The 15,471-nt window shown below is 29.8% G+C and overlaps 1 protein-coding gene across 3 annotated transcripts in view; it reads left to right on the plus strand.

The window, feature by feature from the left end:
• Positions 1-9,504: 9,504 nt before the first annotated feature.
• The window catches only part of LOC128993389 (GATA-binding factor A), a 61,535-nt gene continuing 55,568 nt past the window's right edge, over positions 9,505-15,471 (plus strand). For all 3 annotated transcript variants that reach the window (XM_054417266.1, XM_054417265.1, XM_054417267.1), the window contains exon 1: positions 9,505-9,680. The gene's annotated coding sequence lies outside the window, so the exon portion shown is untranslated. The remainder of the gene's footprint in view (positions 9,681-15,471) is intronic.

Consider the following 15,471-nt stretch of genomic DNA (forward strand, 5'->3'; position numbering starts at 1 on the left):
TTTAAAAAAAAAAACATTATTTCTATTTCTTCTCCGTGTTGGTGTTCTATGACTTTCCTATATTCCCATAGTTTGCAAACTGGCTCTTTCAATGATTACTAAGAAATGCAGCACAGTGTTAATTCAGTGTTCTTTTAAGTATATCAATTTATCCAAGCTCTCCCGCTTTTCTTCATTGTAATATCTACGCCATCCCAAATTTAAATAGTAAATATTTCATTTCAACCAAGTCAGTAAATGTTTGTAGCAAACTGTTAAATTAGTAAACTTATTGACTGTTTACAATTAATATATGTTCTTCTTCTCACTTAATTTCTGACAACATACAGTATGGAGTTTCATAACAATATTTGTTTCCCATGTTAATCTTATGGAGAAATACGAAACCTTAAAGGGCCCCAGGGCCTCACTCTCTAATTATTTCCCTAAAAAGAAAGTTTCCTGCACAACTTCACGTTACGCTCTTTTTCAATGACACCAAAAACATGTCAATCGGTTAAGTAGTTTCGGAGGAGTAATTGTCACAAAAAACCTGCTTGCGTATTAAATAAGTATATAAAAACCTGCTTTAAACTGTAAAACTCGATAATACAATACTTATTTGTCCAAATATGTACAATATCAATTTTTAACATGGGCTAAGTTTTAGGAAAAATAACATTTTAATCTTATTCACAATAAATTCTCAATAACACTAAACTATGTGGACAACAATGCTAAAATGCATATCAGCTTATCGGTAATGAGCTAGTGGAAACAGGGCTGCTGTATGAACTTCTTTTGTAATCAAACAGTGACTATGTACTTGTAATTTAGGTTGCATTCAAAAACCCCTGTACATACATCTTATGTTGGGTCAAATAGTTGAAAGTTCATCTGTTATTTAATACTTAGATAACATTAACATTTAAACATTGAAACGTTATCTATATCGTGTGGAAACATACAGTAATATATAAGATGATCTATGATGACGTACCTATAGGACAATAAGTGTACATGATTCCTAATAGCATATTCAGATGATAATAGGTTTAAAACTACTGTAGAAGACTTTTTACACTTAAGACATCATAGTCATGTTTTTAATTTTAATTTCGTATCTTTTCCAAACATTAGAAAACCTCAAATACCCGCACCACAGCAAACCTGCAGGCAGACTAAGCGAATTTCCTTTTGCTTGATTGGCTTCACGTTAGATATATCCTTAAAAATATCAGATTTATTCCCGATTAAAAACAATGTTAAGAAAACAAAGTTTTAGTAAAAATATTAACAAAGAATATTAGGTTTAACAAATACTTAGGTTTGCTGCCACAGGGAAAGGTATTTAAGTGTATTTATAAATAAAATACTGTATTGACGCTTAGGGCCTAGTATGAAAAAGATTAATTTGCCACATTTTATCAACATAATATCCATAAGCAAACTACCACAGTTTACACATTCTTCATAAAAATAACATAAGAATTTTAAAATATGTTTTTTTCTTCAATTTTCCCGTAACCATTGCGTACAAGAACGCTTCAATAATACTAAATGATTGACATTTTCAAGTTCTATGGTTTATCTAAATTGAAAAAAACTGTTTAAATTAAAGGTCTTACAAATATGTTAAAGGCTTTTTCCAATATGGCGAATTCGCTAATCAAACTACATATGGAACAATACAAAATATATTTCTATTTGGTTTACAGTAAATTTATATTTTTTTAAGTATGTGATTAAAAAAATATATTGACATCGATTCCGCGTCGAAGGAGAGAATAATGTATCGCAAGTTTATCGTTGTTTATTTGATCAAACAATCCCTAAATAATCTTGTGATTATTAAGATTAACACAAAAATATGAGATTTACTTTTTACTACTTGGTATCCAGTATACAAAGAAATGTACGAAAAGCATGAAACCCAGAAAAGTCGCATTTTATTTTTCTCAGCTATTCAGTTACATACACGATCGTATATAATAAAAATACATACAAACAAGGGCTGAAGGGCTGCCATAAGAACAAGCCATATTTTGCTGTGCTAAACAAGTTCCCAGATTTCTAAATGATTCGATTATAAACCTAATATTTCAATGGATACATTAGATTTTGTCACATCTAAAAATCTCATTCTAAATAGAAGAACTACTTTAACGGACATATACTCTTTGAACAATACATAGACAGAGGCACTTTATCCTGAACTGATTTTAAATTCCAAGCAATGTCTTGAATATAAATGGAAAACAATTTACTGCCTACTACAAAATTTACAAATATGAACGGCTCCGCATTAAAATAACTAATAATAACACAATACTATATAGAAACAACAATTTTATAACTGCATGTGAAACATATGCATACAAGAATAATAACCAATAAAAGTGCTTCTACAAAATTTGAATAACCAATAATAACAATACATTCATAACGATTCACGATTATAGTGTAATTATAGCGTTTAATCAATTTTACTTTTTTGACTTATTTAAATTTATTGCACGTTTTTGGGCTTTTGCTGTTAACGTTTGTAGAGGTGGAAGACACCAAGCATGCTATATACTTTTCGATTCATCGTAATCCATTTCGAGAGAACGTTTTTGAGCTCGTAATCAAAAATGAGTGCACCTAAAAGCATTTGATGTAGTTTTTAACCAAGAATCCCATTTTTTGTACACATAAATAACATGAGCAACTATTATTCAAATTTTATACACACATACATCTATCTATACTTATTAAATACGCAAGCAGGTTTTTTGTGACAATTACTCCACCGAAAGTACTGAACCGAATGACATGTTTTTGGTGTCATTAAAAAAAGCGTAAGGTGAAGTTGTGTAGGAAACTTTCTTTTTAGGGAAATAATTAGAGAGTAGGCCCTGGGTCCTTTAAAGTTTCGTATTTCTCCATAAGATTAACATGGAAAACAAACATTGTTTTGAAACTCCAGCTGTTGTCAGAAATTAACCGTGAGAAGAAGAACATATGTTAATCGTAAACAGTCAATAAGTTTGCTAATTTAACAATTTGCTACAAACATTTACTGACTTGGTTAAAGTGAAATATTTACTTTTTGAATTTGGGTTGGCGTAAATATTACAATGGAAAAAAGCGAAAGAGCCTGAATAATTTGATATACTAAAAAGAAAACTGAATTAACAATGTGCTGCATTTCTTAGTAATCATTGAAGGAGCCGATTTGCATACTAAGGAAACATAGGAAAGTCATAGAACACCACAAAGGAAAAGAAATATGGAGAAATAATGTGTTTTTTTTTTTTTTTTTGAGAATTTATAATCGTTATTATGGACAACCTAATGCGACAATTTGTAGAAAACACTAAAATACAAGATCAGCTTTTGAAGATTAATAAGATTTTTACAAGAAATGTTGATTATATCGATCTGTTATGTACATCTTGAGTATTTCCATAATCTTTGAGTCGAATCTTTTAAAGTCATCAGAAGTTATGACTGTTATTCGTTTTAATAGAACGCCTATAATACTTAGCAATTGCTCGAATTCGAGCAACAGGTACACTAGTCAATATAATTACAGTATTTCATCTTACTAATAGTTATAAGTGAGAAAGTTTGGATGGATGGATGGATGGGTGGATGTTTGTGACAAGTAAACCCGAAAAATACTAAACCGGTTGAAATTTGGTATGATGATTGCTCATATTCCCGTTTAACACATAGAAATATTCTTATCTCAAAGATCCTTTTGGGGTCGGGGGGAGTAAAGAATTTTGTCAGCTGTTTCAACTGCAAAAGTTGGTTCTATGATGAGCTAAAAAAATATTTATTTACCAACAGGGTGCAGCACTATTATTTTTTACATTGACGACAACAGCTAATTTAAACCAACTAGCAACAAAAATTTGTGGTTCACAATGAGAACTTTACTTGTTCTACGGTTTAGGTGCAGTGGTAGAACATTATGGCTATGGTAGATGTGCTATACTATATCATACCGTATAAATTAAAAGAACAAAATTTACTTAAACCGTGTCCTCTTCCATAACTGTAATAAACATTTTACACTTATATGCCAACAATATACGAAGGACGGATACTCTGTTAGTTTAAATATAATTTCAAAATTACTTGAAAAAATTATTGGATCTTTGCCTTTTTAGAAACATTACTTTAGTGTTAATCTTAAAAATTGGAAACTAACTGGTAAACTAACTGGGACTGTTAGCCTAAGGCCGGTATTACACTATCATAGTTCTATGACATATTAAATTATCAAATATATGATAATATGTTCTCTCAAGGAGAACATATTATCATAGTTCAAAACCATTATAATAGTTGGTACATTACACTGTAATAATTTTCATCAAAGACATATGATAATAGATATATGTCATAGAACTATGATAGTGTAATACCGGCCTAACTGATTGTTGCCAGATGATTATTATATGACTTGTCTGATTGCATGTAACTGCATGTTTAAAAGACCAAATAAAATTCTCATTCTCATTCTCATTCTCATTCTCATTCTCTCATTCTCATTCTCTCATTCTCATTCTCATTCTCATTCTCATTCTCTCATTCTCATTCTCATTCTCATTCTCATTCTCATTCTCATTCTCATTCTCATTCTCATTCTCATTCTCATTCTCATTCTCATTCTCATTCTCATTCTCATTCTCATTCTCATTCTCATTCTCATTCTCATTCTCATTCTCATTCTCATTCTCATTCTCATTCTCATTCTCATTCTCATTCTCATTCTCATTCTCATTCTCATTCTCATTCTCATTCTCATTCTCATTCTCATTCTCATTCTCATTCTCATTCTCATTCTCATTCTCATTCTCATTCTCATTCTCATTCTCAATTAGATTCATTGCACAAACATGGCCCAGACAAATAACTAGTATCGAGGATATTCGTCAACTTAAGTGTACCAGAAGCAGCCAAGGGCAACGACTTCGCCTAGCGAAGGGTTTGGGAACATTAGCCCTTAGTTTAAGAGGCACAAAAACCACGGAATATTGTAAGTGGCACTTAGCTACCGCGGGGGCAGCGACATAAAGCTAAGTGTCTGCTAGTAATTAGTATAAACCATTTGTAACTGCTTAAAATTCGTATAAATTATAAGATTTCTGTATGAATTGAAATTTCGAATTAACTGTCTTATGGTTATAATAACTTACAAGCTGCTATACCCGTGCTTTGCAACGGGAAGAAAATGTGATCTAGAGAGCTATTAAAGTAGTGCTGGTGTGTGTTTTAAAATACAGCAACTCTATGATTTAGTTTGAAAACATAAACTTATTTAGAAGCGTAAACCTACTTACTTTCAAACCCCTACTTTTGATGTTAATAGATCCATAAGAATATGACAACATACCTTAGTGTAGCAATAGCATCAATTGCTTCATATTGATGCTTCATGAATTACATGTTTTACCATAATTCTTCAATTTAATTCAAGCCTCTTCACATGTAGCTTACTATATAAATTAAAACATGAAACTTTGAGCAATACTTTACAAAACTTATATACAACCTCACTTTTAAACCAAACATAACCCTCCTCAATCTACATAAAGCGTCACAAACATCTTATTCGAGTAAATAAACACACGCCAGTTCATTGTACTGACCAGCTGTTTCATTAACTAAATTAAATTAAATCATTTAAACATTGGAAGCATGCCAGGCATAGCCCTTTGGAAATCAGCCTGTGGGGCAGAGCCCTTAGGAAATTTGTCCATATCAATACTTTTCGGCAAATCTACACACTCTAAGCTTCATTTTGATGTGCCATATGCCTATATTTTTATTTGGTAAATGACCTTAACCGTTTACATAAAATTTGATTGTATCACTTTAATAATATAATAGATATTGGAGATATTAGCAATAATAATGAAATGTATAATTAAATTTAACTGCTCAAAATGGCTAATATATGATAAATTGTTTAATTCATAATCGCTTTCGAAAACTAGGTTTCCATCGTCAGGCTGTGTATAAAACTGGTACACAAAGCACATATTTACTTAAAAATAAATCAAGTTAAAAGATTATGTAAAAAGAATATTGGAAAATGTTGACAATGCTTTTCTGGAAGTAATTATTTTAAGTAATTACTAGTAAATAATAATTATTATTATGGCCCGTCTTCATAATTTAACAAATGATTTTGATCTGTTTTTTTTTTTTATAAAATAAGATTCCCGCGCATTAAGATGTTGAGGTTTTATACAAGTTGTAATTTGTTTTTAAAAGTTGAAGGTTTCCCAAATTGAAAATATGTCCTTTATTAATAAATTCTAGCCACAATATTAATGCTGGACTATTATCCTGTATATAAAGAAATTATTAACCATTATTAACCAACCATAATTAAATAATATTCTAGATCAAAGTTGAAAAATTCTAAAATTATATGGGTTGTTAATACTTGAATTGATCGACGTTGTAATACAAAATTTTTGTTATGATTGATAAAAAAATTACAAAACTGTAAATAATAGCATAAACAATTTTTTTCCATATAAAGTGTTTTTTATGACGTTAACATATATTAAATCAAGTAAGGCATTTAAAATACATTGATAAGATCAAATTATTATACATGTTGGATATATGGAAATATAAAAAATAGAAAATGTGGATAGTGGAAATATGCCATCCTTGATTGATAGTGCATATTTATTGAAACAAACACTGTTTTACTAATGAATACAAACCTGCAGACTAAGCGAATTTCCATTTGCCTGATTTGATTTTCAATTTAATCTATTTAAATAACATTTTTTTAATGAGTACCTTATTGCTGTTTGTTTTTATAAATATGTATTAAAAAATCAAGGATTGCGTAAAATCAATATAATAATATATATAGTTTTTTTTTCTTTTACAGCTTATACAACCTGTAGTTTATTCATCAAGTACTAGAAACTCACCTAAACACATTTTTTGCAAGCATCTATTGGGATAAAATGGATGATTCACTTTTGATATAACGGTATGCTTCTAAAATACACACTTAGAGCTTGTGAAAACACAAAGTCTCATAAGACTCGACTTATTAAACGATATAGAGATTTATAGACCCACTTATAGGAATCTATACTGTGAATACACAATACATTTCCCATAACATTAAACCGTGTGGTCAACAATGCGAAAACGCATAAGCTTATTGACAATAAAGTAAAGGAAGCAGGGCTGCCATCATACGAACTCGTTTTATCCCCGAACAGTGTCTCTTGGTACTTTTAATTTGCATGGTGTAAAAAAACACCCTGCATAATTCTTAATCCAGCATTAAATATACAATACGGCTACCAACACGATAATATTGTTCAATTGAACAACTTACAATAATTGACATTCGAAACCCACTCACTCGTGTATTAATTAAATCAGTCCATTTTGATTGATGTTTAATGACCAGTTTTTGAGTGAGTACACTGATATTTACCAAATAACTTCCTTTTAATTTATGGTAAATGTTACATCTGGCTTTTTACAATTATGTTACAATACCAGAATAATTATGTAATGTGAACTGTTCGTGAATATTTTCATCCCGAATATGAGTACCAGCTACATTTTACTATTGTTTTATGTAAAGAATGAGTAGAAAGTACAGTATGAGGGAATAATAAACACTCAATTCGATACGTCAATACCAAGGATGTATTGAAGTATCGTTTTTAATGTTAGGAATTACATGGAGAGTACAGTATCAGTGTTAAAACTGTTATATATACCTGATTTTTTTTAAATAAATATTGATTCTTTTAAATTATAGTTATGCTTATCACAGATATTTTCTCTACTAGAGGTTTAAGCATGGGAAAAATATATGAATCAATATTATGAATTTTGTAACGAAAATTGAAAGCATAACTGTAAAGTTGGGTGGTTCTCTCTTTACTGTTGTTGTTGTTGTTACTACTTACATGTTAACAACTTTTTTAAGTGTGTAAAGTATTTGTTTCATGCAGATTATTTTTTTGGGTTAGCTATTTTTACATTTTTTATTGAGCCTCACATTTTATTGTGTTGAAACAACATTGTATTATGAAGCTGGTTATTGCATTTGTGAAAGTGATTGCCGATAATTAAGATTCTGACTCCAATTCAAAGTTCCTAAATATTTATAATTAGATTCAAAATATAAGTATCCCTTTAATTATGAAAACGTGTATATTTTATACAAGAAAAAGGTTAAACAATATAATAATTATTCAAAGATGTGATTTGTTAAGGAATTTGGGAATTAACGATTAATAAAATACGAATAAACTTGTCTGAGTTTTTTTCCAAAATATTGTAATGAAACCGTAGTTTCAATAAATTGTTGTTTTGGCCAATGAAATTTTATTCACCAGATGGAAAATGAATACATATTTTTTTTGTTTGTATTCGTTTGATATTATTACCTCAAAAAGGTTATGATTTTTTGTAGGCATACGAGGGGACATGTAATACAATTCCAAGACAACGTACATTGTGGCTAGTCTAAAAAGCTATGAGATAAGAAATGCAATTTTAAAATTCGTATATTGACTGGTGAAAATAGCAAATATTTTAACTTTCACAAGATTGGATAACACATGATAACAATTGTTCAACATAAAACAATGGATTTCATCATATATTTTTCTGTAAAAACTTTGTATTGAGTTTTGCATGTTATTTTGCCATTGAAATCACTTGTTACTTCATATGTACTGTATAATTGTTTTTATAATTGTTTTCGTCCTTTAAAATACTTTGTTGTCATTATGTGGATTTGTGATATAATTGGTATTGACATCTTGTTGTTTATAATAATTCTTCTTGTCATGTTGTTAGTGATCTGTGCTAATTTCTGACATTGTTATGTGCAATTCATATTTAATTATTTATACTCTGCTCTCGTGTCTACCAAATATGTAATGCTTGTAAATGGTGTATCTGTTAATATGAATAAATTAACAAATTAATATATGCATCTCAGACAACAGCTTGCTGTACTATTATTTATTAAATTTTCTAGAGCATAAATTCCATTATTTTTTGTTAATGTTTAATGGTCAGTTACATAAAAAAGGATGTTTAATTTAAAAAAAACCCCAGTCAAACACATCACTATTTCCTTTAGAATACTTTTAAGTTTAGTGGTGGTAGTTATGTCTCAACCTGACGTCTCTACAACTCTTTAGACGTGTGAACGAATAATCCACTTATTCTTTCTAACAGGTTCAACTAGAGATAGTAATAAATCTCATGTATCCGCATCTCACTAACAAAACCCCATAAACAATCCACCTACGTACAAAAAAATCGCAAAAGGATACACCACAAATATTCAAAACACTCTCACTGCCCCAACTTTTATTTTTACCTCTCAATCAAAAATGTTAAAAGCCCGCGGCCGCAGGGGTCAAGGTCCAGCTTAATTGCAGCCGAAATCCCGAGACTGGGCGCGAGGCGCCAGGCTAATGCGGCTAAAAGCCCCACATAAATACTCGGAGTTACAACAAATCTTAAGAGCATCTGAAAAAACCGGAGGTGTGGTCGACCAATGGGAGCAGACCCGGTGGCTCCGCCCCTCGTCGTGCGCAGCCCCCGGACCTTCCTCAGTCAACGAGGGACCTCCGCGAGTGTCGTGTGTGTAGTGTCGATCTGTGGCTGTGATTGCAGGAGATTTTGAAAAGGTGAGTAGTATGGCGATAGGTCGAAAGATTGTTGGTTCATAATGATTACAGTTGATCTTGGGTTATGAGTAAGAAGGATATTGCATTGTAAGAAACGGCAACCAATACCCTACCCATTTTATGACGGGTATATATACTATATGTACTAAAGTAAGATTTTAGTTCATAATGTTGTGAATAATGTACTATCTTAATTGTTCAATAGTTTGCCGGGGGTACATGGCAATATTAATAAAATACTTAATGTGCAAATGTACAATAAATTATTTAAAACTTTAGCAAGCAGCGATAAGAGACAATGTAGCCTACAACAAAGGTGTGTCAAAAGTCAAACATATGGATACAGAACATGAATAAATAAGAAAGAATTGTATAAATAGGTACAATTTAAAACGAGTGAATCTATGATAACAATTTAAATCAAAAAGCCAAAGCAACAATACATTAACAAGGTCGAATATTGACTGCAATGAAAAAATGTACTAGAATGAAGAACAATAAAAAGACAATAGGTAGAGTAATAGAAACATACATACAATAAGTCTGTGTGTATGAGATATGCTTATTATAACTTGACAAAATAAATTGTTTACGATACTATACCGTGTAGAATCTGTAGTGGTCTTTCATTCGGAGATAGTTTAACCAAATGACAGTGTTGTGTAACTAAAAATGTTACCCTTATTTGCGGAAGAGTCCTCCCCTTTTATCAGTATGTGGGTGTATGCTCATAAAGGTCTCTAGTTTTAACAGCGCCGATACTTATATAATTTTATTAAATTTGGTTTGAGCCTACTCTTATTGAATAGTACACTAATAATACAAACGGTAAAATACGGGACTGAAAAGTATTGTTCTTTTTTATTTAGCAAATTTTAAGCTGTTCAATAAAATAATAAAAAATTTATTAATGAGTAAACTTTAGCTTAGTCTAAAAAACACAATTATTGTTTTATTGAATTGGAAGCAATTTTTTTAAAATAAGATAAATAATCCTTGGAAAATTGTAGTGTTTACTTTAATACATCTAACTTGCTGTATAGCCTAAATACCTGGGATTTACATTACGTATCTATTATGTACTTTTATTGTGAAGTGACTCGTAATGTTTCAAATGTTCCATATCAAATGAACGATAATATATATAGTTTTAAGATACAAGAGTTAAATTAATTACTGTGTATAGATAAATTAATTGCCCCTTAATTATCTGATAACAAAGATTGAAGAAAATTGAATTAACATTTCCGTGAATAAATACCCTTCTATTATGTGAATGTTTATAAGAATAATCATCATTACAATCAAGTAAAGATGTCACAATTTAATAATTACAAACAAACCATAACATGCAAAAAATTATAATATGTTTTTAAATGTGCTGGATTCGATACAAATTAAACAATCAATCAATAAGGTATTTAAAACAAAAAATTACGCTGACCGATTTTATAATAAATATAACAAGGTTCAGTAAATTACAAATTGTGTACGAAATTAAAATGTTCTTTTATCGAACGTTACTTTAATGTGTAACTACTTATTGTAGGTCGTGGATAAAAGGAGTGAACTGCAATTTTAAATTTTTAAAGATACGCTAAACATTCTCCGTTTGTAAATCCTACATAACAAAAGATTTGAGTAAACACAACAATCTATTTTAATAGAGATTGCTTTATCATAAAAATATTAAGTTAAAAGTTATACAGCATTATCGAATAAGCTATACGTTTTTATTAGAAAAACTAGTGCGGACAAACAGATATTTAATTAGTTAAGTAAGGTAAAATAATTAAAACTGTGTTTTGCATTTTTAATTAGTCAGCTAAAAATAGTATAGAGCAATAGTGTACACATGGCTATATAACTGTCTTTAACACGAACGTAATTATTTGTCTCGCTGTATTAAATCTATTTATATTTAAAAATACGGTCTCAGGACAGTAAAATGTTATGAACGTTGAAAATAACCTCGCACAAAAAAGAAGGTTTATTTCACACACATTGCACGACATTTCTTACATAAAATGTATAGAACTGATACATCATATGATAAAGGGATGGATAATTGTTTAGTTTCTTTAAGAGTAAGATATTAAATACCATCGATGATGACTCGATTTGCTTAACTATAGTAAGAAAAGAGTATAAAGTTGTTATTAATATGATGTAAGAATTATTTACATTGCGAATCGAATATATAAGCAAATCAAACTAGCTAAAAGAAAATATATTTATTTATTTTAACAATGTTCTCTCGGAAGATCCCCCCCTTACAAGCAAATAATGAATAATAAATGAATAAATTAATGCAGAAGATTTAATAAGGCAATTTTTATTTTATTTTGTACTAAGTATAGCAAAATAATCGGTGCAGTAATTTCCCCACGATCACATATGATTTTCAAGTGTATTCATTGGTTCTCGCTTTGTATCGTCCTAAGATATTGAGCAACATCTTTGTATTACGTATACACTTTTAGATAGTTAAAAGTAAAAAAAAGAAAACGTTACAATTAAGTCGTTTTATCCTTAAATACAAACTATCGGACGAATAGGTTCAATAAGTTTAAACCTAAACTGACCATATCAGATTTATGTTCCATAATATTTTCTACGATGATACTAGGCAGCATTTTAAGTATTTTCGAACCGCTTAACACCAATCTTTTACCGGAGATATTCTGATGAATATCATATTGCTTAAAAATAAAGAACTATAATAACCCTTCAATTTTGATAACAGATCTGGCGATAATATCAGTTAAGACATCAAGTTATATTTTGAAAACCCATAAAGTACAAGGCTTACTTTGTCATAGTAAATAAAAAATTAATGAGCTAGTTTTAAACTCATCTTATATGCTCTTTAGCAAATGAATTACTTGTAAATTGTAAAACCCATAAGTATAGACACTGTATTATAAGTTGGAAGCCTAAAAAAATTTAAAAAAGGATTTTTTTCAATTAGGCCTACCTTCACTACGTCTAGAAACCGTATCTATAGGCCTACTCTGCCTATAAATGACAAAAGAGATTTTTACATTGTTAATGTAAGAACTATTATTTCTCAAATATCCCTTAAGTAAGGGTCCAGCATAGCCTAAAACGTAATTGAGTATGAAAATTATTTTTTTTTTTCAAAAACCAAAACTGTTAATGAAAATTAAATGGATTTTTTTATGTAAAATTTCATGAATTTTTTTCAAAGTGTGACAGTTAAAATGTATTTCGTACTTATTATGCATATACATATTTATTAATACAATTTTTATTGAGTTTTATATTTAAGTTTAACTCACGTAAAAAGTATACCATGAATATTTGTAGCGCAGAAATGAATAATTATCCAACAGTTGAATAAACATGAGGCCAAATATTTACATTTGGAATTACTCTTGCGTGATAGCAGTCTTTCTAGCATATCAAAGAACTGGAAACGTTTCATATAACATTATAAAATATATTTCGTTGTACCACACACACCAAATTTTTGTAAGGGAGTTTATTTATTTATTTGGAACTTGATAACCACTTAAATAAGAGGGATTTTTCGTGAACAATTCTATTATTATCAGATGGTTTTCACTCTGAAAAGTTGTGGCTGTTTTATTTCATTAAATTAAATTAAAATTTTCAAGGAAACAAAACTTATGTGCAAATTCAATCAGTTAAAAGATTTGAGAATAATAAACATTTGGGTTGTATTTACAAATACTTCACCAAGGTTTTAGTACTGAACATTTAGGCATTTGGCTCATCTCTTAACTTCCTACACGTGGTTTAAATACCTGTATAATTGGTAATCCAAGTGGTTGCCTTAGTCTTAATTTAGAATTTAAACCATTGTAAATAATTTTATTATGCTTTTTAAACCTCAGCTACGGTAAGGGTTTTTAGGACGAATTAGTAAAATACTCAAACCACCACAAACGTAATATAACTTATATTTTCTTAACATAATTTAGAAAACCTTGTGTGCAATGTGTAAAATAATAATAAAATATCTACAAAGAGCTGAATACATTAAGCATATAATGCTATACAGTATATTCCTATACCACTAATTTGTTACATTTGGAACTCTCAATTAACATTGGCAGGTAAAATTAATGTATTGTAAAAGGGGGATGTTACCGAATGGAAAGATAATGGGATGTAAATTAAAGAAAATAACTTCTTGATCAGCATTAAACGTCTTATTAAATTTACGGAAAGCAAATAAAAGAAACGTCTTATAACACTTAAAACACGTTATAAAACGTTGTATGTTTTAAGTGTTATAAGACGTTTCTTTTATTTACATTCCGTAAATTAAAGAAATAGTTATTACGAAAACTTTTTTGGCACGAAAAAATTGCGAGTGAACACATACATTTAAGCGTCCTAACTAAGTAAAAATATTGTTATTTTTTTTAAATGAAAATCAAACTGTAATTTAATTTCCATCTAGAGTCATTACTTTGTTTTTATATTACAAGTCAACAAAATAATATGGCAATATTACCATAAAATTATTGTTGTATTCAAAAGTATATAGATCGATTAAAGACTATACAATTTTAACTTAGTAAAGTTAATATTTAAATTTGAAATACAAATTTATATTTTCACGGACGAAGGACCCAGCTAAATTCAATGCTAAGTAAGGCCTTTTAACTTGTATCTTTTGAGGACCAACATTTGAAGTTTTGATTTGAGAAAATTTTACGTTTGTAATGATTTGTATTTTCGGCGTTTACAATAAACGCATTTATTTATTCCACGGCAAAGCCGAATATTAAACCGTTCATATTTTTTTTTTAACCGTTCATGTTTTTTTTTTTTTAATAGCTTGTCAGTTTAAGCTCAGGCTTGTGGCATTGTATTTCCCTAATTAAGACATTTAATTTGATGTAAATATCAACCTATGCTTACATTTAAGATTTTCTTCTAACTCTCAGCGGGCCAATATACAGGGTGAGTTTTAATTGTCCCCCCCCCCAACTTTTTTCTACATTTTTTCAAATATCAATCCCAGACCACTTCCAAACATTGTTGGGTAGTAAGTACTTCATTTTGACAATGTGGTCATTTCCGGCCGCCATCTTGGATCCGCCATTTTGGATGCAAAATATTTTTTTCAAATGTAAAGGTGTGGATGTGACCCATTATTTCGAACTAGATTTTTACCCTGATTACAATGCCACAGACCGTTTTTAAAAATATTGATCCATTCCAAAGTTATAAGGCCTTTTTAAAACTTTATTTTTAGCCTATTTTAACATTGTGCTTGTACAAACTAAGACCATAATCTCAAAATAGTGCTAGATAAAGATAAGTATACACTACCATTCATTGTCGACCTATTTTCACTTGGTTATGACGGATTTATTTTTTTCAGCCGCCATCTTGGATCCGCCATTTTTAAATGTGATCAATTATTTTAAATATGAAGGGGGTGTTGTGACCCATCATTTCGAACTACCTTTTTAAGCTAAACTCAATGCCGCAATCCTTTTTTTGTTATCAAGTTTCATTTATGAAATATTGCAACTTTTTTGTTAAAAATGTCAATATTTCAAAATCAAAACATGATAACAAAAAACGGATTGCGGCATTGAGTTTAGCTTAAAAAAGTAGTTCGAAATGATGGGTCACAACACCCCCTTCATATTTAAAATAATTGATCACATTTCAAAATGGCGGATCCAAGATGGCGGCCGAAAAAATAAATCCGTCATAACCAAGTGAAAATAAGTCGACAATGAATGGTAGTGTATACTTATCTTTATCTAGCACTATTTTGAGA

This window comes from Macrosteles quadrilineatus, unplaced genomic scaffold (genome assembly GCF_028750875.1).
Source record: "Macrosteles quadrilineatus isolate MER2022 unplaced genomic scaffold, UCM_ALF_1.0 Scaffold_4__1_contigs__length_99947679, whole genome shotgun sequence".
NCBI classification, from domain to species: Eukaryota; Metazoa; Arthropoda; class Insecta; order Hemiptera; family Cicadellidae; genus Macrosteles; species Macrosteles quadrilineatus.